A 23,916-nucleotide genomic window follows, 5' to 3' on the forward strand; every position below is an offset into this window, starting at 1 on the left:
AGCCAGTCTGAGCTAGACCCAGGAATCTGTGCTGAGAAGTGCTTTGGACAGCAATGCTGGTGACATGAACAAGCCTGTCAGAACCTGCATGGTCCTTCTGGGGTCTGGAAAGCATCCCTTTGGCAGTCTTTTGCAGTTCATAGGGGGCAGTTCAGTGCTGGGTAACATACAATAATCCAGTTTGAAATGCTGCTGCCTGCCCCATCTTTACTCTTAGTGGGAGCTAGATGACAAAAGCACCAGACCCATTGCATGGCGCGCACACCCCGAGTGACTTTAGAAATGGGAGGGAAGCCCAGGGGTTTGGCTGAAACATGCTGAGGATGCTGTGGGGTTGGAATATTCCACAAACTGAATTGGGACTCTCCCTGCTGACCCAAACACTACACCTTTTTCTGTTAGCATGCATTAGTACTAGAGCTGGGTAGACTGTTACAAGCCTCTCTCCCCATCTGGTAGCATGGAACATGCAGTCATTCAAGGTGTATGAACCAACAGCCTCCTGGAGAGGGCTGGTAGCAAGGTCTGGCTTTGATGAACTTTGGAATGCTGTAAGACTGGCCTGTTCTCCCAGGTTTATTCACCATGATGAGGAGATGGAGTTTAATGGAAGGGAGCCATCTTGGGGCTTGGGCACATGGTAGGGCTATTTAAGGCTTGGTTTGTTTTGTTAAAGGGGACCTCCAAAATCTGCTAGTGAGAAACTAGGTTTGTGCCTTTGTTAGTTTATGGTGGATGAAGGGGGCCTGAGAGCCTCCTCACCATTCCCTCCAAAAAACTATTTGCACTTTCCCTTAGAAACAATAACGTCAAGTGTGGTCTTCCCTTTCTTTACTGGAAGTCTCCGTGAGGGGCTGAGTGAGGTGAAATAGGAGCTTTTTCCAGCTCTCGACTGAAAAGGATGGAGGGAGGTGTTTGACTCTTCACTAGTGAAAGCTTTCTTTTCCAACTGTTTGGGTTGGTAAAAACATGCCCAAAACAATCTTTAAAAATTCCACAGCCTGGTTCCTTTGTCTGGTTTCTTTTGCATGATACTGTTAGTTCTCCAGTTGGTCATAGTCTTTTAGGAGAAGTAGGGAAGATGAGACCTGAATTTACAATGTAAAAATATGTAACCTGTCCAGGTTAAATATTTACATAAATTCTGTACTTGGTAAAGAGCCCCCAAAGGGTACAAAAGGGATGCTTTTTCTGTGTAGGTCTATGTAATGAGCCTAGAGTTTGCTCAGGGAAGGTGGTCAATCCTTGCATCTCCTGAAGGGCAGAAAAATTAGTCTGACAAGGCTTCCAATTTCATTAACTCAGGATCAACTCTGCTGGCATGAAGACCTTCCCTTCCTATACTCCCCCTCAACTTTGTGGGAGGTGCTTCTCCTGCTAGGGAGGAAAAATTTCAACTAAGGGAACATCTTATCTCCTCCTGGCTTCACTGTTGCAGCTCTGCCAGCAGGAATCCTCACAGCAGGGTTGTGACAACTGCACCACAACTTTATTAATTAATCATTCGTTCACCCTGAAGTCTCATTTGGAAGATGAAGAATTGGGTTGGAGATTGAAGGCAGTGTCCTCCGTGGCTCACTGCCTGAGCTTCTGACATCAGTGGGGTCCAAAGTCTCAGTGATAAGAAAAAAAGAAAAGTACTGTGTCTCTTCTCTACTGCACCTGCCAGAGAATCCTGGGCCTCTCCTGGTCAGGGAAATAGCCAACTGGCTGGTTCCAGGCCTACTGGGACTGTGAAAACTTCCCCACACAGCCCTGCCAAAGCATCTCAGTCATGCTCTGCAGCGCGCTCTGCTATTCCATAGCTCCTGTTCTTCTAGAAGGAGGGAATGGTGTCTAGCTGTTAGAACAGGGGTGGCGGGAGATGACTTGGAATCAGAACCCTAGGATTCTCTTTAAGGCTGGGCTTCAAATTTCTTGTGTGGCTGTGGGCAAATTACTTCACCAGGCTGTGCGTCCATTTCGCTGTCTGTGATGATACTTTGCTATCTCATAGTGGCATGTGAGGAATAAATTTTGCAAAGTGTTGCCATGAGGTGCTCACGTGAAATGCACAAGAGAAGGGAAATACAATAGAAAATATTTTCTCCTATTTTGGGGCCCAGTATGAATGCATTTTGTGTGACTCTAGTGTGAGAAGTCAGAGGCTAAAGGAGCCTGAAAGGGGATGTCGAATCTTGGGAACCATAGAATACAGCTGGAGGTCAGAGCCCTGCATCTGTCTCCAGTCAAGAAGCTAGGCAGCAGTCTGACTGTGGCTTGGAGAAAGGAGATGTGCCATCCTTCATGCCATACTGTCCATCCATTCATACTGCAGTGTTTGCACATGGCAGCTCACTCTCTCCTCTAGTACCTCTGGGGCTAAGCAAGTGAATCTGTGTGACCTAGGAGCCTCAGGGAGGGGGAGGTACTGCTGAAACAGATCTCAGCCTGGGGGATGTGGGTGTCACCTAAACTGGATGGAAAAGACCTTTTAAGGAACCAATGTCTGCTTAATCCCAGAATGTTACGATTCCTTCCTCCATGTAATTCCTGCCCTACTGCTGCTTAATATTGGAATGTCCCTGTATAGATACTCCTGACTTTCTCATCTGTGTCACTGGGGCTCAGGTTGCTAATTTGGGATGCTCACCAGGCAGAGAAATGGTTAAATGTTGTTCAGTGCCGTTTCTGTCCATTTCTTATACATACGCTGTATGAAGGGAAAAGCCAGGGAGTCCTGCACTAGGGAGAACTCACAACAGGCAACAACTGTCTTAATCACACTCTGGTATCCCCAAAGTTTCTGGTCCAGTTTGACATAGTACACTTAGCATTTACTGTATAGAGATCAAAGCACTTCACTGGGGTGGAAGACGTTTCCTTATCCCCGTGTTACAGATGGGGAAACTGATGCACTGATAGGGGAAGGGATTCTCTCAAGGCCACATAGAGTCAGTGGCAGAGTAAGAAACAGAACCCAGGAGTCCTGGTTCCACCCCAGTGCTCTCTCCACAGGACCATGCTGCTTCATAACAACCTCAACCTTTAGACCAGCAGTATTGGGAGACCAAATGTTGCTGGTCAACTGAGAGTTTGGTTAAGACCGATTTGACCAGAGATACAAGGATCCTGAAGGGATAAACTTTCATCGGGATGCAGTACTTGGAGCTTGGGGGTGTGTGCAGCTCTGAGTTGCAGCTCTGAGCCTATTTACTATAGTGGCCTAATGCCTAGATTTGGAGAGTCTGCTCAAGTGAGATTGTCCCCTTGCTGGGACTCATAGGGGACTGAGCTGGTGAAGGTGCAGGGTCCTTTATGCATGTGTCCCTAGACTCCTTCTGCAGGATGGCTTCACACTGAGGAGTTTCCACCTCACCCGCTGCACCTCTGGGGCTGTTCCTGGGGCCTAGCCCTGATCTCTCTCCCAGTCTCCTTTTGTTTTGTAACCTGATAATTAATTAATTTAGCAGTTTTTGTCTTTTGGGTTTCCAGGTGATGGTGAGATGGGACGACCCCAAATTTAGCTGGAACCAGAAGTCTCTGTGATACTGGTGCTACCCCTGCTCTCTGCCCGCAGAAGCCATGAACCTGTAATTGGGGAAGCTTCTCCTCAACCAATGTGTTACCACCAGATCTCCAGTACAGGAGCCAGCTGCTCCTAGTGTCCCTGATAGCCCTGTCACCTCAGCATCCTCCAAAGGTTGGTTTTCTTGCTCCTCTTATAGAGAAGTTAAAGATACTCAGTTTCCTGCTATCCCAGTCTCTTCTTGCGCAGACCAGTGAGGTTAGGGTAGAAGGTAAGATGGGGAAGGACGTTGGGATTTCTGGCTCCCTCTCTGTTCAATGGCGCATTCTACTCAGTCACTTATTGCCAGGCACCACTCCTCATCGCTGGTTAGGGGGTGTGCTAAGTCCACAGGACAGCCCCTGAGATTCCTGTTAGCCTCCCACAGCACCTGCCTTGTAAAAGGAGAAGGAAGAACATTTGTCCTTTTTTGTCCACCTAAACCCTGGTGAGCAAAGGATCTTCCTTTGTGTCTGTTACAGAGAGATGTCCCTTTAATGCACATTTGGAGATTCCCCTCCTCAAATCCTCTTGTTTCCAGAGAACCTTTGATCTCTAAATTTCAAGCTCAGCTGGACACAGTGGCAGAGTCCTGGGCTGCTTCACTTGAGAATTAAAGTATTGGAAGGGAAAAGTCCATTTTAGGGTGGAGGACCAGAAGGGACCCCTCAGCAATTTATTTGAGCAGACTGGGGACCTGCTCCTTGTGGCTCTTGGCCCTGTTTGGCATGAATCCCTCTCCTTCTGTGCACCAAGCATTTTTGGGGGCTGCCATTCTTCTCTGCTGCCTCCCCCGCCCCTCATTAGTGCATGGCCTGGCTTGTCTAAACCTTGATCGGATTTGTCAAGGCTCCTTCCCTTTTCTTCCTGTTCATTGAAGATTGAAACAAAGGAAATGGGAGAAGAAAGGGCCTAAGAATAGGCGGGAGGGAAATGAGTGACAGGCTGCCCCCTGCACCCACCCCTTCCAGCTCTCATGGGGCAAAGCTAAAGCCAGTACACTTCATTTCAGAAGGCCGTGCCTTCCCCCTGCCACTAGCCTGAGTCAGGGCTTCTGCATTCTGTCCCCAGCTCTGCTGCTAGCTGACTTCATGGTTCACCTGCTCCCTTGGTCATGTCCCTATGGAACTGCTGCCTGCACTGGCTGTGTGCTGCCGCCAAGGCTATTCCCTCCACTACTGACCTCATAACCCGGACAGTTCTCGTCTAAATGGCCAGGCTGCAGCATTGCCTACTAAAATACCCACACCAGTGGGAGGAGGCTCCTTCTCCCCCAGCAGGGACCCTGTGGCGTGGGGACTCAAATGAATCTCACATATAAGTGGGCTGTTATTTTTACTGCTTTATTTTTAACATGCCCTGTGCTGAGATGTTTCCCTCATTACCTGCACTAGCAAAGTGCTGCTCCTGCCAGCCAGCCAGCCCCTAATGAACCCAATGCAGAGCTCTGACGGCTCCTGGCATCTGTACAGGACATTAAGCAGCAGGACTTTCCGGCTCCTCCCCATCCTGAGCCAGATAAGGACTCTGAACAAGGGCCTTTTGTGCAGCCAGGTCTGTGAGGAGGAGGCTAACCTGGTTTGGGGGAAACAGCATTGATAGTTTGGCAGCTGATAGTCAAGGTCAGACTTTCCTGTGAGGCAGGAGACTTCAGTGTGAAGGGAGACATGCTGGTCTCAGCACTTTTCTGGTTGATGTTAATCCCAACCCTGGCATTCTCCTCAAGCCCTTCAAACTTCCTTCCCCCACCTTGTCTCTTGATCTCTTCTGCCCTCTGCTCACAGCCTCAGTATTAGTCTGCCAGGAGAAATTAAAAAACATGAAGTCCCAGCATAGTGATGCAGCCATTACAGTGTGAAATGCGTCCTCATCTGTCCATTCCTAATTGTCAGTCTCTAGGAAGCTTTTTCCTGGGGCTCAGCCTATATTTTCCTTTCATCCCCTTCTTTCTCATTCTCCCCAATTGTAACCCCCAAATAATCAGCACTCTCGGGGCTTTAATTAGAGAGCTCTGTAAAATGTTTAGGCTATGAAGTGTGTGGATTTGGTGTTACTAATCTCTCTCCTTGCTTGGTAATCATTCATGCCCTTCAGGTATTTGCATTCTCTTACCATGTCCCTCTCCTCAGGGAGGTCACTTAGCCAAACTCCAAAGCTTCACTTATTTCCCCACATCTCTGTCCATTCCCTGGGCACAGAGTCAGTGGGAGAGGGAACTCCCAGTTCCCACCCCCACTCCCAGCATACACACTGTCCAGAGGGGTGATCTAGATAAGCCACGCAGGTGTGGGGAGTTTGTTCTTTTAATTCCCTGGGTGGGCTTGCAGGGCAAGTTAGTTTTCTGTGACTACTCCTCACTGATGATCTTCTTGGTACAGAAGAACCCAGACAGATTTTGCTATTTTCAGGTGCATTATACAGAGGGACTGTCCTTGCCTGCTCCACGATGCAATGCCTCTGTTGCTGCAGCCCAGACAGGTCAAGTTCCACTGCAGGGTTATTGACCAGCAAAACCTTTGTGTTAAAGTGACTGTAGTGAAAGTTTATGCCTTTGAAGTCAAATAAATAATGTTCAGTCAAAGCAAGCACATGTTTCCCCTTCTGTATTTTACAGGGTAATTGCTGGGTTGGTGGGCTCTGCACAGGTATAAATAAGCCATGCAGTTCAGTTGGGTTGCAAAGTGCTTGAGCTAGAAAGCTCCGGTCATTGCCAGTGAGTCCATCACATGCTTGCAATTTGATGACCTTCATATAATGCTCATCTCCCCCCATGTTATTTATCTCTCTTGCAGAGACCCCATCCCCTGGTATTCCAGTGCAGTGCATGTCCCAGAGTGTGCAGACTATCTTGTGTTCCAGCATCAGTTACTGCACTCTTTTTACACTACTCACCTGCTCTGGGCACTGTGGTTAGATTGGAGGCAGGTGTAAGCTGCAGGGGGAGAGGTGTCTGGCTCAGTGGTGCCCTCCCCAGGCTAGCAGTAAATTCAAGCTACCCAAACCTTGGGTTTCATATGGAAAATAAAATCCCTTCTCCTCACAAATGTCAGTAGTAGGAAGGGGAAGGCAGATATCTTCTCTCCCTGGTGCCCCCTGCCAGACAGATACAGTGCAGAGTGGGAGGCTTGAGCCAGCCCTGGTGTTACCAGTCTGTGCTGTCTCCTTTGGGCAGCGAGGGCTTATGTGTAGTAAGAAGGAGAGACATGGTTCTTCCTCCTCCTGAAATTGCCCTTCAAAGAGTTATCATAGCAAAAGCTAGTGGGGCAAGGGAATTAATCTATCAACCAAGTTGGAAGGCAGAATCTCCTGAGCATGAGCTTGAATTCCCCATGATGCCGTTCGGTTCCAACTGCATGGCAGGCTTTCAGATAGGGGTCTAGTCAGCAGAACACTGGCCTGGGAGACTGGAGACCTGGGGTTCTGTTCCTAGCTCTGCCACCAACCTGCTGGATGACGCTGGGCAAGTCACCACCCCTCTGTGCCTCTCTTCCCACCCTTCAGCTGTCTTGTCTATTTAGATGGTAAACTCTCCAAGGCAGGGCCTGTGTTTCACTATGCACTGGTCTGTACTCCAAAGTTACATCAGCATAGCTGTGTCTCAAAAGTGTGAAAACTTTTACACTCCTAAGCAACGCAGTTAAACTGATCTAATCCTTGGTGTAGACAGCACTAAATTGATGGAATAATTCTTTGTCCTAGCTGTAATGCTGCCTGCAGTGACTTAAGAGCATGAGTACCAACTCAGGGCAGACTGTTAAGAACCACAACTCAAATTGGTTGTGACTTTTATACTTAGATTTCACCTACCAATTATCAAGTGTAAACTCCTCAGGCACCAGAACAGCCTGAACATGGAGTCAGACAGTCTCCTTGGGTACTCTATCTTGCCATCCAGGTGAACATATCCTTGTGACAGATGGGCCCTTACACCAAGAATCACACCAATATTCAAGTTACTCCCACTCCCAAAGGACCAGTCACTTACCCAGGTCAATTGCACTTAGATTTCATACCAAAGACAATGTTTGTAGCCAAGCCTATAATAAACTATATAAATATTTGTTAAGTAGGAAAAAGAAACAAGAGTTTTTTACAAGGTTCAAGCAGGGAAACATGTACACAAATGAGTTATTATCTTAAATTTTAAAAAGTAATAAAGAAGGTTGCTTATTACAGAAGCTTCATGTCCTTTAGGGCTAACCCAGGCTAAGCAGTGGGGTTCTCTTGCTTGTGGCACTGTATCCCTAAACCTGGTGTAGTTCTGTTCAGGGCCCAGATGCTGCAGGGCATTGCTTTTAGCTGCCTCTTTCAGATCACAGGCCTACAGCAGTGTTGCAAAATATGCAGTCTTGGCTGGCTAGGCTACACTCTCACTAGAGAGAAGTGGAGAGATAGGAAAGAGAAGAAATAAGATAGGGAAGGAAAAGGACACGGGGAGGTGGTAAGGGGAGATGTCTCACATCCCATGTGGGGGTTGGGATTCAGCCAGAGCTGGTGGAGGTGGAAATGTTGTCGGATCTTTCATCACATGACATAATCTTTAATTCCTGAAGACTCCAGGACAGTCCTGGAGGGTTGGCAACCCTAATGCCGTTTGGCTCCCTTTTTGGCTCTGTCTGGTCAGGATGTCCCTCAGGATTAGGATCACAAAGGCCCAGGGTCCCAAGAGACAGTGAGGATGGCAGTGGCAGCCATGATGGTGAAGCTTGTTCCAGCAGCCAGTTTTTCTCCCCAGAGTTTTTCTTCGAGGACTCCAGAAGGGATGTGATGGACCAAATAGCTCATCCCCTCATTATTTTGCTCACCAGTTAGGCCTAGTATTCAACACGCTGATTTTTGGTGCACTGGTTTATGGTTCCACACTTTTTTTTTTTTTTTTTGGTTTACAAAGCATGATCTTAACACAGTCCTTGAGTTATATCAATAGGCCCTTTTGTTTGGACTAATTCAGTCTTTGTCTCACTTTTGCACCTTTCCTTGTCAACATTTGTTGTTTGAGATTGTGACAGTTTATAAACTTTCACGCCTTACAGTTGAGCAGGTCTGGATGCAGCAGATGCAGGCCTGGATCAGAGGTACCCATAGTTGCCTGCTTGCAAGAGTTGTAATCCACTGAATGGGATGGATTCCTGGCTTCAGCGTAGGCTTTCAAAGCCTTGGATGGGCTGGAAGCAGCAGTTCACATCTCAGATGGTTCAGATCAGTCTTGTATCCTTGTCACTGTAGCTAACCTGGCTTCACGTGCTTTGCTGTATGTGTGGTGTTCAGATGGGGCCTTGAAAGCAGAGACCCCGTGAACTGTGCAGAAGCATGAAACATCCCAGGGCATTTCTGTAAGAGTTGGATTTGTTTGCCCCAGTGTCCTTGGCCAAAATCCCTTCTGGCCCACAATGTGGTGCAAGATGTTGTCCACCTGTGTTCTTCTGCTCCAGAAATGGCTACATTTCAATAGAGTTGTGTGAAGAGCTGTGAGATCCTTTGGGATCTCTCAGGTATATTTGTAACCTGCTTTTCACTATAATGAATAGGAGGGAAGATGTTGGACTTCTGGGAACAGGTGATTGGCTGGGAAATTTGTAACATTACCTAATGACTCTTCCATAGGGCCCTTCCCCTTCCGAGGGCCACCACAAGTTATTACCAGCTCCCTTTAGGTCTCCTAAATCCAAGAGTTTTCTAACAGTGTATCCCATTAAACAAGTCAGACACGTTTTTTGAGTCAAGGGACCTAGTTGCTTAGCTAATGCCTACTTTTCACTGTCAGTTAATGGGCGAGTTGTCTCTTCCAATACATAGCCTGGGGATTTAGGTATTTGAACCACCAATCCTGGCTGCTTTTCCGCTTCGTCTCCTGATTCAACAGGCTCATCCTCTTCATCCAGGAGTTTGAACACCAAGCTCCCTTCTTGATCCTTCACCATTGTACCATCAGTTTTGTATTTAGCTCTATATCTCTGTTTTTAATCACTTGTGGATGCCTTACGGGTATATCAATGTTATGGTATATAGGCTGACTTGCTGCTTCACTCCCACGCTTTTTGCCAGACCGTAATGACACACACACCCTTTTGCCATTCTTTTCCTCTTTCACACATTCATATGGAGGTGGAGTGGCACTTGGCTTTACATATTCCTCCTCCTTGTCTTGTGCTTTTGCCCTCTGCCACTCCTTCACAACATTTTCCCAAGCCTCATCATTTGAGGGATTATGATGAAAAGCCATGCTACAAATAGTTTTCCTAGCCACCAAAGCAGACTCCAGTTTATTAGTCACTTCAGTGCATTTCTTATGATTCTCTTTTCCAGGTGGCTTTGTAGCTTGTTCAGTTAAAACTGACACAGCCCCTTTATATCATTTTGCCTCCAATTTATACTTCTGTTTTTCCTGCATTTGTGCATCCATATCACATTCCAATTCCTGACAAGTTTGAGTTAAAGCAACCATCTGCTGGACATTAGGTACATTTTGCGTTTTGCAAATCTCTTTTCATCCCTTCTTTTTGTAATCTCAGCTTCTTCCGCTCCTGTTGCAAACTTTCCTTCTCCTGTTTTCAAATCTCATGTTCCTCTGCAAACTTATTCACAGCCTGATACATAATCCAAACAGCAGCATTTGTCCAAATGCTGTCCAAACATTGTCATTTGTTCCTTTTTAGGAGTAGGAGTGCCACATGTCTGATACTTTAACAGCATTTCATCCAAACACCCTTCCTTGTCTGGGACAGGAACAGTGTTAGGCAACCATGGATCAGAGCCAAGATCTTCACATTCCTGTCTCAGTAAGCACCTCTCAACCATACCCAGGGGCTTCAGGGCATCCCCCTTGCCCCCGGTACGATGACCCTTCCCTGTCTGCGTTTGCAAAACATCATCGACTCCAGGAACAACCAATACAAACCCCCTCACCAGTATATTTCCCTCTCTTCATACTGTAACCAAATCTGGCCCCCGAGCTATAATTAATGTCAGAACTGATTCAGAACAATATTCAAATTAGTCAGTTAACACCAATGATTCAAGATACCAAGCTCTTAATGGGCAACCAGATCATACACAGTTTGATTCATTTTAAAGACCTTTTCACTTAAACACAACAGTAAACCATCCTCTGCTACCAAACGTTGACAAGAGGGGATGCTACTACCCCGAAATGGATGTTTAGTGGCTCCCAGTGGTGCAGATTACTGTCATACCAGTGGAAAAGGTCCACAGTAATTATCTTCAATACACAGCCGTTTATTGAGAAGGAATTACACAAGTGGTAAAGGGTTATATTAAGCACATAATTCCTACGTTAGACATTAAGAGCTATGCATTCCTCTTAACGAGTCTCTCTTTCACAAATATACACAAACAGGCCCTGTACAAGCCTCACGCAGTTCCTGCTTGGCAAATGGAGGTGGTTACCAATTTTATAGATGGCTTCTTTCTTCCTGGTCTGTTTTTCTCAGCCCTCTGGTCTGTCTTGGCTTCCCTCGAGGCAAGGCCTTGGTTGCCTTGAGACCTCTCTGGTTCATAGTCCTACTTGAGCCCGCGGAGCAGAATTTTGGCTACTCTGTCTAGCAGTGTTGTTTCTTCAGTCATTAATTAAGGAGTCGCAACCATAGTAATTTACTTTGCTTGATTCTTATACTTTTTCCTCAAAGGAGTTACATGTCTTAAAAGCATGCCCAGTGGGCATGTCGTTACTAATTTTTACCTGATTAGTATTTTACAACGGGCTGGGAGGGTGGTACTGAACGAAGATCACCCCACGTTTATTCACTCAGCAATCATTTGCTCTATCTCTCTGCGTGACGGTCCTGCTGTAAGGTCACTATAACCAGGTCGACCTGTGCTCCAGGCTGGAACTTTATACATGTGATATTTACTTTTGCATGGGCCCATATTTGCCGACCAATAGGTTCAATATCGATCATACATGCAGACTTTGCCAGTTCTTTATCAAATTTGCTTCTGCTTAAAGGGAACCTGCTCCCAGGATCCTCTACAGCCAATCAGCCACGTTTGTCATGTCAAGTTATGCTCACACCATTCATTCAGTATGGCCACACCAATTTGGCACCATCCCAACACCAGGTGTCCTGGTGGCTCCAGAAGATAGGTACCTTGCCTTTGCATCGAATTGGTTCTCCCTTCTCCAGGCTGGTGCTGTTGTTGTGTCCCTCATTGCTGCAGTGCCTTGGTGAAGGATGGTACCTGTGTTGTGCAGTCCTTCCCCTGCTCTGCAAAGTGGCTGTTTACTATTAGTCAGTTGCCCAAGGCAGGTGGGGAGCAATGCTGCTTTCTGAGCTCCAGACAGCAGGGAGGGAGAGGGCTCAACACTTTCTTGCTTAAGCCCATGGAGGAGCTGGATGTTGGTGCTGGTGTTCGGAGATCTCATGTAGGCCAGGTCTGTACTAGGAGGGACTGCTGGTGGAACTATACTGGCAAAAGTGTTCATGCAGCTTATACCGCCAAAAAGTGCTTTTGCTGGTACACTGGTCCAGCAAGCGAAAAACCTACACCTCCAAAAGCCCTTTTTTGCTGGTATAACTGTGGCACACTAGGGCTTTTGCTGCAGAAATGTCACCAAAAAATCACACCCCTAACTGACATTGCTATACTAGCAAAAGTCTCTAGTGTAGACCTGGCCTTGGGCTCTGACAGGTGTGACACACAGGCTCTTTCAAGGTCTGCTCAGATATGGCTTGTTACCAGACTAAATTATCCCAGGTGTATCATTTACCACGCCAGAAAGGATCCCTGCTGAACTGTGTGTGTGAAACTGCCACAAGGTGCCTGGAGACCAGCCAAGGAGCAGCTGCTGCTGCTGTTACTGGACTGGCTCTGACAGGTGGGACTGGTGTCAGCCGGTGTCTGATGCATGTCTTTGTGCTGCTGGCTTCTTCTGTGGCATGGGAGGAAGCTGATTTTATGCTCCTGCCTTCCAGGTTGTTGCACTTGAGTTCAGCCCAGCACATCGTTTCTTGCTGCCAGTGTATCCCCACAAACCAGTCTGTCTGAAGGGTGAAATTGGGTGAATACTCCTAGTTTCTCCATAGGTGAGGCAGATGTGGATGGGGTGTGTGTTCCATCAGCCAGGGGACTCTTCCTTTTCCCCTCTCTTGCTGGACTGCAGGTAGAGGTAGGGCTGTTCAGTGTGTCCCATCAGAGGGTGTATCCTGTCAGAGAGAAGAGGGAAAGCATTAACTCAGACATGGCATAGCTGTGACACTGACATTTAGACGGAAAATCTCTCTCCAAGTGTGGTGAGTCTATACAATGATGGGGACAACAACTCTGCTATTGTCCCAGTGGCTTAGATGGACTCTTCACCCTCTAAATTTCCATAGTACCTGTACCTATGGCTGCAGTGTTATGGAAAAGCCTGAGATTCTGGCAGCATTACTGATGACTAGATTCTAATATCTGTACTCCATAGACTTATGAAGCAAGCTGCTATACAACATGAGTGTGTGGGGAAATCTGTCCCTCTTCCTTATCTGAGCACTATAATTCTGTCTGAGAATAGAGGATGTGTTATTTTTCTATTAATTTATGGAATATGTACTTAGGTGCTGGAGTCTTAGAACTGTGTGTAATAATGAGCCAACTGGCTGGAGAGGGGTTTGACACATGGGCATGACTAAGAAAAATGTGATACAGGCTGTCTGCAGACTCAGGAAAACATCACTGCATCAGTTACATTACATTAAACTTTTCAGGGGTTTCTTTGCAGCCAGGGAGATCAGACTATTTTTTTTTTAATGAAGACTCATATTCTGGAGCACTGTTCTATGACTGTGGAATACATTGGCTATTCTGCCAGAGGTTGTTATCTTTCTGATGAGATGTTGAAGCAAGATCCTGCCACCTGGTAAAGGTCCCACTTGTCATAAAACCAGGGGACAGTAATCCTGAGCGTAGAGGTGTTAATTCTGCTTTCCTGGCTGAATTCCATTCTCCCTCTGTAAATTCCTTCTGCAGTTTCACTTTTGTTCTTCCCCACTTCCTTTGCTCCTCTGAACTGCTGTGTAGTTTTCAGCTGCTGTCCTACTCCCTCCCAGACGTGTTTGCATTTCAGCAGTATGTGAAATGATCCCTATGTTACCTCTGTCACTGTGGTGGTGTGATGAGATTTAAAGGTAACCTGTAAAAGGGAAAAAACTAATGGGGCCTTTTAAAAATTTATTTAAAATTTTGATGGAGAAAGAAGCCAGGGAGGAATTTAAAAAATTGCGGACCTTCTCCCTCCCTCCACTTCCCCTGCATGGGGTTCTTGCCTTAGCAATTTAGGCCTTCCACTCACCAAAACTAGTGTGATATCCCATGAGGCAAGGCAGTAAATGCTGGACACCTCCCAGGGAAAAGATTTTTGTGTGGCTGTCAAACCGTGGCAGGCCAGGACATTTTTAATAAGGCACGCAACAATTTTTAGCGAACAAGTTTTGCACTAAACTTTCCATCCTGACGAAGGCGTCACACCATTCAGTCTGTTCTGTCATGGATAATTCAGTTCTACACTTGGATGCCTTAAGTGGCACAACCATTTTAGTGACATTCCACAAAAGGGCATCCTCCATGCAGCAGGACCTCACATGTACAATGTGTGTGAGGTCACACTATGCAGAGGATGCAATTTTGTTCTACAATGTGGGGGGGGGGCTGGATGGAATCCCCCAGTGACTGGATCTGACCTGTGGGATGCCAGTTGGGCCATGGGTTTTTTAATGAATTCTGTGGCATCTAGTGCATGTGTTGCATACATAGGTGACACACCATTGCTGTCCAAACCTATTGATAACATACACCTAATTCCAACAACGGAGAGAGATTCACTTTCTCTAAAATGTTAAACACATCCTGCCACCCTACTGCTTTCAATGAATGGGAGATGGCTAACGCTATGAAGAGTCTAAGACAGCCCCACCTCCTCACAGTCTGCCACTGTCAGGGAAGAACAGATTTAACATTTCTAATAGTAGAAAATGAGCAAGACACTTCCCCCCGCCCCTTTTTTTTTATGTTGTAATGGTTAGAGGAGGAGATGTCTCAAGCCCTGAATCTCCTTTGCTGGTCCCCTTAATGGCTGCTGTTACCACCTGCAGTTGCAAACATGTTGAGGAAGTTCTGACACATACCCCTCCTGTGTAGTGTCCAGCTGTGTGTTATGATGGGAGATAAGGGATTAGCAGCAGCCTCAGAAGAGCTGCTGGGGAAAAACATTGAACCTAGGAGCTAGGATGGTCTTGTTACTAACTGAACGGCTTCTTTAATCGTTTTTGGATAGATTTGTTATAAGGAAGTGACCTCAAATCCTAGTATGGTGCTGCCACTTTGTGTATGAGATTCTTATTGAGGAGACCAATATATAGTCCTCTTGCTGTGCTCTTGTACAACACCCTGGCATGCACCTTTGGGGGGGAAATGGCACAAATCAAGGAAGAAATTCCCTGCACCGGCATTCCATAAACTAATTGTTCACCTGACAATAGTCTGAATAGGGAAAGGGCAGCCAGGCTGGGGCCCTGAATGGGTCCTATTGTAATGGCCCTGCATGGGCTGAGCTGCTCATGCAAAGGTAAGCCCTTAGGCTAGGGGAAGGGAAAAGGCTCTTCCTGGGAGCAGCCAGTACCAGAACTGCTCAAGCAGGCAGGGGGTGACTTTAAAGAAAGCAGCAGGAATGAATCAGTTGTTAACCAAAGAATGGGGAGATTGCTGGGCTGGGAGCTGCAGAAGAGTAATATAGATGGCTCCTGTGGTGAGCAGAGTTCTGTGCTCTGGGAAAGCCAGAACAACACCTCGCTATAAGCCGCACTCATTGCTCTGCACCCTTCTAATAGAGAGGGGTGGCGGAGAAAGGCATTAGTGGGAAACCTCTCATCTTACCACTGGCAGCATGTGTCTGCACAGAGCAAGGGAGCCAGCGAGGAGCATTTGGCTGGAGAGGGAAGGGGGGAGGGAGCCCTGCTAAAATGGTGAGGGAAGCATAAAGACAGCCAGAAGAATACAACAAGTGGTGTGTGTAGATACTAGCATGCATGAACCCGTCTGTGGCACATGTGCCCTCATGCACATACCTTCATGTGTGCAAAGGCCCCTGTGGGAGCCTGCATGTGGAGGCCTGAGTGTACCAGGTGCGTGCAGGCAGAGACATAGGCATTTTTATTTCAGGGTCAGCCAGACTGGCTCTAGCAGTGGGCAATACCTAATTCTCACCTTTCCCGGAATCCTTTCCTACTCCTGTTGTTCATTCACTGCTGCTGCTCCTGTGAGGCCCTGGCGATTGCTTCCTGTCCAGGTCACACACCTGCAGCTGGAGCTGTGATCTCCCTGATTGTTATCTCAGCTGCAGAGCTACAAATGTCATAAAATGCCCCAGCTCTGATTATGCCCCAGGCAATCTTCCATCACACAGCTGTAAATTCCATCTGCCCTAGAGCAGTTTCTTCCAGCTGGTTAATTCCAGCAGCAGGGGAGCTCTGGTTCTTTTGTTATAGGACTGAGTCAAAAGAAAGGCCCTTACAGGCCTGGGAGTGGAGTTGGGTCCCTTGCTCACTAAGGGCAGGAGCTCAGTATTCTACAGAGGCCAAGTGGACTGTGTGTGTATGGGTCGGGGAAGGGACAGAGTCCTCTGTCTGACCTAATGGCAGAACTTGCCTACCCAGACTAGTGCTTGGAGCACTCTACTGAACTCTGGAAGAAGCCATATTCACTCAGCTGGAAGCCAGGACTCATGAGGCTGAATGATGAGTGTAGTGAAGGAGGGAGGGTAACTTTGCCCCATCCCAGTTTTTCAGCTGGACTCTTGCTCTGCTTGCAATCCCTGTTGTCCTTCTTTTCTGCTGGGCAGTGAGCTTCTCACATGCAGACTGACCAGTGATGACGCAAGGCTTGCTGTCCTGGTTTTGCACCTGCTACCTAAGCTCTGGAGGCTGAAGGCAGGAGCTTTGCTGGTATGGGATGGATACTGCCATAGCTAATGCTAGGGAGTAACTAGTCCTCTGGCCCCCCAGCCAATGAGATGGGGAGGTTCCAATATAGGTAGCCAATAGGGGCTTCTGGGCTGAGCTGCCCTAGTCAGCCCATACAAGCTGCTCGGTCAAGGCAGAGGTCTCTCATATAGGCATCCTAGCTTCACCAACTGCTGCAGAGGTGCTGGGAGGTGGGGTGGGAGTTGTGCTCTCTCTCAATTGAAAGGAGCAGGAGTGAGCGGGGGCCCTTCTGTGGTGTCTCTTTCCATGGGAGGATCTCAAAGATCCTCACACATATTAAATATGGAAACTTCACAACCCCCCTGGCTGTTATAGCCAGTTATGTGTGAGTAAACTGGTATCCAGAGGTGAAGTAGCTCACCCTGGGACCCAAACTGGGCCAGTGGCAGAGCCAGGAGTCCTGAATCTCAGCGCCTTATTCTGACCACTATTCCAGGGAGGGGGCTAAAAGGCCAGACAGCCAACTCACTTGTCCATGTTTTAACCTCTAGATAACACTTCCTTCTCAAAGGTGGGGGGGAGCCGAGATAGTCTGACTCCTCTTTATGGTGAGGGTAATGCTCAGCTGGAGGCCAGTTTGAGACTGGAATGAACTCCCACAGGACCTAGAGACCATCACAAACCTCACCACCTTTTGCTCCAAATTCAAGGTGCCTTTTGTTGACCTTGCCTTCTCTAACATAAATACAGAACAACAGGGATACTAAAGAAAATAAACCCTTCCAAAACAAAACACTCCATTATAGATGCATCTCCCCCAAGGATAGGATGAGAGAACAAACTACACATGACAGGCTCATGCTCCACATAGCACTTAATGCACTACTGGAAGGTGCTCAGATACTGTGGTGATGAGTGCAACATAGGAACCTATACGGCAAAGACTTCAGGCTCTCTGCTCTAATCAGTAGCTAATGCGCCCTGTGCCCCCATATGTTGCTGAAGACCTGCGGCAAGGAAAGAGGCCCTGCTGGTGTCTGCAAGGTAGAGTGCTGCTCCTTTCTCAGCCCAGAAAGATGCAGCAGCTCATGTATGATGTGAGGGTAGGACAGCCCTAGCCCTCTCCCTCGTGCCCAGGAATGGGCTGCACATAAAGAAGCTATTGAGGAGCAATTGCATGTTTGAATGGGGATTTCATAAGGACAAGAAAGAGCCGGTTGGGCTGGAGGTAAATGTCTTTCCTGGGGCAGTGTCTGTGCACATGTGGAGGCCCAGCCCGGCAGGTATGCATTGCACTTGGAGATTATATCTTTCTGGCTGGCAGGTCTGTGCTTGCTGGCTATGGTTTTACTAGTGCCTCTTACTTTTGGGGGTGGGTGGCAATTTACTTTGACTGTCACTCCCCTTCCTACCACACCCTGTGCATCCTCCCAGCTGCTCTTCTGAAATGCAAAGTGGGGAGAGGGGCAGGTAGTGTTCGTGCATCCTGGAGAGAGATGCAAGCCTGCCTTTCTTTCTGTAACCCTTGAGGCGGAGCGGGAGAGAAGTTGCAGGTACAGGCAGCCTCCGCATAGCTAGCATTCTGTTCCAAGCCTGGGCTATTCAGATGGGCCCCTCTTTCCTCTGCTGCACCAGGAAAACCCTGATCACTTCATGTTCCCCATGCAGTTTTGTGTGGCAGGTTTCCCCACTGTATTCCTGGGCTCTCCGGGAGCTATTCTGCCTTCCTAGGGGTGTTTGGGGCGTGCTGCTTTTTGCGCATTCAATTTAGAATATAGAACTGGAGGCTCTACAGGAGCTTAAGACTCTGCCCTGCACCCTCTTCCCCCGTCTTCCCTGTCTCCCCATGCTCCACACCCGAGCTCAGCCCCCCCCCCCCCCCGAGGCACTGCAGGTGCTCCTCTGCCTGGTTCCCCTGTGCCCCTTCCAGCTGCGGGTCTCGAAGCCCTTTGTAAATGCTCATTTAATGAACCTCCCCCTTCCCATGAGAAGTGGGTAACATGAGCCCTATAGTGCGGAAGGGGAAATGGAGGTAACAGCGACAGAGCTGGGAACAGAGCTTAGGCAGCCTGATGCCCCCAGTCCCCTGCTCTAGCCACTAGCCCGCGCTGCCTTTCCGAGCCTGGTGCAGCCTGGCCCGGGCGCCGATCAGCGCGCCAGCGGGACTCCGGCGCAGGCGGTGCCGTCTCAGATAACCTGGCCCGGCCCCGGTGGGCTGCGCTCCCCGCTCATTGGATCTTCGGGGCTGTCCCAGCCTTCTCCTCTGCAAACATTTGCTCCAGCCAGGTGTTTGGGGGGGTGATTTTTCCCTGCCCGCTCCCCCTGCGGAGAGGGAGGAGACGTTTGAGTCAAGGCGGTGGGTGGGGCTTGGAAGGCAGAGAACTACCTTTGGGCAAGTCCGGCTGCGCAGCAGGGCTCGTGAAGCAGAAAGTGAACTTAATCTCTTGCTTGGTTTGTTCTCTTCCCGCCCCCATTAGGGCGGGAGAGCCTGGGCTGCAGGAACCGGGGGGGGGGGGGGGGGGAGTGGCTGGTCTGAAAGGGAGGAGTGGGAAAGGAAGCCCCAGAAAGGAGTCGCAGCCGCCCCAGACTGCACGCTAGGCTGGGAGCCGCTCTGGGATGACGAGAGGGGAAAGCCAGGTAAGGAGATCTGTGCCAGTGGGGAGCCGCAGCAGGGGTGTGTGTGTGGGGGCTCTGTGGGAGGAGGCGATGGTGATGTGACGATGGGGGTTGGGGGGGGGGAGAGTGTGAGAGCGAGCGGAGAATGGGGCATGGCATGGCGTGGCGTCGGGGGAGGGAATTAGTGGAGGCGATGGAGTGATAGTGGTTGCCTGTGGAGGGAGCTGTGTGAGCCGGGAACATTTCTGGCTAGAAGGGTAACTTGGAAGAGAAGTTGCAGGACTCTTCTTTGCCATGCTCCGTGGTTGGACCCTGTGCTGTCTGTCCCCAGGGTCTCTCTCTAGCAGACTCCCCTCCCCACCCCACCTTCCATTTCACCTTCACGATAAAGACAGCCAGCTGGAGATCACTGAGTGGGAATGGGAGTAGGTAAAGCTTCTCTCCTTAGTCTGGCCAGCCTCCCACTTGGCCTCATCCCCTGGGTGTCTCATAGCTCTTTCTCCTCTGCCACCAGTCTCCGCTGTGCCTTTCTGGTACACTTGCCAAACTGTTAATCCCAACTGGGACTACATTTGTTTCTTTGAACAGCCCCATTTATCAGACCATTAAGGACACAGCCACATAGTCTGCATCTGCCTGCTTGCTGTCACTGACCATTAAACTTGGTGAGCACTGATCTGCCATCTGGTGCCTAACACAATGGAGCTTGGGTGAAGCATCCCCCTGGTCCCAGGCCAGACAAAAGAGAAGGAAGGGAGAATCATGGCATTGGAACAGAACACAGTAAAGGTGACCAAAGGGCAGCCCACAGACCTGTAGTATGTAGGAATTAGGTTGTATATCTTTAAATAGTTTGTGAGCCCTCTAGTGGTCCTCACTGTCTCCTGTGTTTCACATCCTTGGGGTGTGTGTGTGTGTGTGTGTAAACACAGAATCCTAGGAATGTAGGGCTGGAATGGAGCTCAAGAGGTCATCTAGTGATTCTAGTCCAGCCCCCTGCCAAATAGATATAGACTATCCCTGACCAGTGTTTGTCCAACCTGTTCTTAAAAACTTCCAATGATGAGGATTCCACAACCTCCCTTGGAAGTCTAGTCCAGACCTTAGCTACCCCATGGTTAAATTTCCCCCCTAATTATCTAACCTAAATTTCTCTTGCTGCAGATTAAGCCCGTTACTTCTTGCCCTACCCTCAGTGGACATGAGGAACAATTTACTTCAGCTCTCTTAGCAACACTTCTTAACATATTTGAAGACTATCAGTTTCACCTCCCCCACATACCCACTTTATTTAACCTTTCCTCATAGTCAGGTTTTCTAAACTTTTCATCATTTTTGTTATTCTACAATGGGCTGCCTCTGATTTGTCCACAGGAAAAATGTGGCACCCAGAGCTGTACACAGCACTCCAGCTGCGGCCTCACCAGCACCAAGTAGAGCAGGACAGTTACCTCCTGTGTGTTACATGGTGACACTCCTGTTAATACACCCCAGAATATGGTTATTCGATCTCTATTGTGCCTGTGTAGTTCTTTCATATTGTGTTACGTAGAGAGCAAAAGACACAATAAGGCCAGACGAGGCCCTCAGAGATCTGCAGTGCAGCTGGTGTCCCTCTCTGTGTTTTGAGGGTACAGCCTCCTAGAAACTACAGGTCTGAGCATGTCATGCACCCTCTTGCTCTGAGTGGTTGGCTGCAGGGCACTCTGGGGAGCCTAGTCTCTGTGGGCTACACATGAGGACATCTGCAATCTGCTCTATTATATGCCCAGTAGATTCAGCCCTTGGTCTGCTTGCACAGTCGTTGGCAAGGCAGAGTCTGATGTCCTTGGAAGAGAACCTAGAGCAGTGGTGGACAGCCTGCGGGCTGCACACGGCCTGTCAGGGTAATCCGCTGGCGGGACGCAAGACAGTATTTACATTGACCATCCACAGGCACGGCTGGTTGCAGTTTGCCGTTCCAATCCAATGGGAGCTGCAGGAAGCAGCACAGGCCGCAGGGACATGCTGGCCGCTGCTTCCTGCAGCTCCCATTGGCTGGGAATTGGCCGGAGAAGCCACCAAGATGTTGGCTACCCTTGAGGCAGAGGCAGACTTGCTGTAGCCAAGTCGCCGTGCTCCAAGTGGTTCTGTGGAAAGCTCCTCATTGCATATGCTTGTGCCTAGTGGATATGTGATTGCCTCCCCAATGCCTGGAGGAATGGGCGACCTGCAGGAAAGGCCTTCAGCCTTCACACTGATCACCTGCTATCTGTTGGGTTTAATTGTTTGGGCTGTGTCGCTGGGTGCCCATCACTGTCCAGTGGAAGGAAGGAAAACAGCCCACTGCCCCACAGGAACTAAAGGCTCATCTGAAGCATCTGCACATCAATAGGCTTGGGTCTTTGCATAGGAAGGAAGTTCCCAATCCAGGCCCATTTAGTCGACTGGCAGGAGGGAGGCTACTGTTTGAATGGTCTCCAGATGTTGTGTAGAGAGGGCAGGGATCAGTTCTCAGTTATTTGCCAGCAAAGACAGAGATGAAAAGTGGGCTGGGCCTGTGAGAGGGTCTGGTTGGGCCAGCCTAATTGGGGGAGAGGGGTCAGCTTGGGCTTGTGTAGACAGGACCTGGAGGGGAGTATGGCAGGGGGGCCTGGCCAGGCCTGTGGGATCTGAGCCTTTCTTGCATATTTCATCTTTGCTCTGGAATTGAAATGTCTATTCTAAAAGCAAAAGGTCTCTGCCCCTTGTTGCTGTGAGGAACTGGGGGGCTGAACCTGTTCTCCTTCATGGAGTGAACAACTGTCTCTTTGCTGCTCTCCTTTCCTCTTCTTGGATGAGAGGAGCATCCTCGGCAGCAGCTCCATGCCTCTCTGGGGAGTGTCCAGAGCTGGAAGCTTTTATGCTGGAGGAGGCTGGGATCTTAGGCAGCCATCGCACAGGTGTCAATGACCACACAAAGTGCAAGGCAGAGGAGAACTTGGTCCCTGGGGTTCTGTAGGGAAAATGTTGGGAGGAGTAATGAGCGTTGACGTTTCAGTGCTCTAGGGATCAAGCAGGGAAATGAGGGAAAGAAGAGGAACCAGCCACAGGTAGCTGTGGTGTTTGTCATGACGTTTGACCTGTGGCCCTTGAGCCTAAGCAGAGGCCCCATCTAGTAGGTAACTGTCCCACAAGTCTGAAGAATGAAGCATGCATCATTGGAGGCAGCAAGGCTTGGAGATTAGCTGAGCGAACAGTCGGGAGCTAAAATGGGGGGAGAGGTGGGAGAGTCACATGAGAATCTCTGCCTCCTTCTAATACCTGCCAGTCATGGGTCAGAGGCGGGAGGGGGAGGGGGGCATGTGCTGCCAGAAGATCACTGGTGGAGGCAGGGAGTGTGTGTTGGGGGGAGGAAATTCCCTCTTTTATGGTCTCCCTGCTAGCAGCTGAATTTTCATTGTTTGGCTCCTTTTGATGTGTCCGTCCTCTCTCCTGAAGTGGGGATGTCTCTTGGCTTTTCTCCATTTTTTTTTCTTCTCTTGACTAACTCTCTCATTCCCATGTTTCTCATGACTGATTTGCTTCCTGAGTAATACCTCTGTAGTGATGCCAGTGCTACTGGGGAGGCAGGGTAGTTTGATGCAATACATGGCCAATCTTTTATTTCTGACTATCCCAATCGTGACTCCCCTGAGGGCTTGGGCAGGGCTGGCGTGCAGCAACTGTCTGTAGCGCTTCCAGTTGCAAAGGTAACATTAAAAACATGACTTGAGTATAACTGATGCTGTGACATTTGCTTAAGACTTCAGACAGCCCGAAACAATAGCTCTGAGAGGCATGAACTCAAGGGACTGTTAACTCTGAAACCCAACAATGACCATTTAACTCACCATTGTCAGCTGTTCCACTGTTGAGCAAAGCACTGAAAAAGGGATTCGCCAGATGTATTGTGATTTGCACAGTATACTGAGCGTGGTGCCCCATTTTGCTCTCTCAAGTGGGTGGAGCTTTCCCCAAACCTCTGGTTTCCCCCGGCTTGAAGCTGTTGTAAGGTGGGTCACTGTCACATTTTGACCTAGCGAGTGCCTGTTTATCTGTGCCTCTGCCCTGGCACAGGCACTAAGGTAAATGCAGCTCACTGACCAGGGGGAGGACTCTGGGGTGCTGGGGGTTAAAGTGTGCTGTGGTCACCTCTGCAGAGGGCTGATGTGATGAATGTGATGCCCCCCTCCCCCAATTCATTTCACTCTAGTCCCCAGAGAACATTTCTCTGCATCACCTACCTCCTCTCCCCACAGTGCAGCCCCGAGCTTCTCTGTGCACGAGGCCAGGGGCTCCCTTTGGATCATGGCAGCGCAGTGAGAAGCTGTCTGGGTGGTGCAGTGAGCTGTTAAGGGCTCTGCTCTCTTCCCCACAAGGGCTGAACAGGCTGCTCCCCACAGGATTTCTAGACCTGGGGACAGGACACTCAGGGAACTGAAGCTGGATCCACTGCTTGGGCCTGGAACACAGCTCCCTGGGCTTGGACAAGCCTTCTCTGGCTCAGGAACGTAAAGGGGCTGCATGTCCCTTTAAGGTAGGAGCAATTGGCCTGTGACTCCCAGTCAAGCAGTCAGGATCTTTACTCCACATAATGCCAAACTTTGTTAGAGCAGGTAATCATCCACAGCCAGCAAGGGGAGGAGGGAGGCGGGAGGCGTCTGGCTGTGAGTCCAGTCCCTATGTGGCCAGCTGGGAGCCAACCCAGGGATTGTCATGGTTTTGTTCCTCAGGAGCAGGTCAGCTAGGTGGAGGAGGAGGTTGGGAAGGGAGCCAGAGTGCTGAGTTTTGCTTCTCTCTGGTTGGGTAAGGATCCCAGGGCAGTGTGGCCTCGGG

General features: G+C 49.0%; 1 protein-coding gene across 3 annotated transcripts in view; it reads left to right on the forward strand.

Moving 5' to 3' along the window:
* LARGE2 (LARGE xylosyl- and glucuronyltransferase 2) overlaps positions 1–23,916 on the forward strand; it is a 52,940-nt gene that overhangs the window by 5,031 nt on the left and 23,993 nt on the right. For all 3 annotated transcript variants that reach the window (XM_074955345.1, XM_074955344.1, XM_074955346.1), the window contains exon 2: positions 3,475–3,682. The gene's annotated coding sequence lies outside the window, so the exon portion shown is untranslated. The remainder of the gene's footprint in view (positions 1–3,474; positions 3,683–23,916) is intronic.

This window comes from Natator depressus, chromosome 6, assembly GCF_965152275.1.
Source record: "Natator depressus isolate rNatDep1 chromosome 6, rNatDep2.hap1, whole genome shotgun sequence".
In the NCBI taxonomy this organism is placed as follows: Eukaryota; Metazoa; Chordata; order Testudines; family Cheloniidae; genus Natator; species Natator depressus.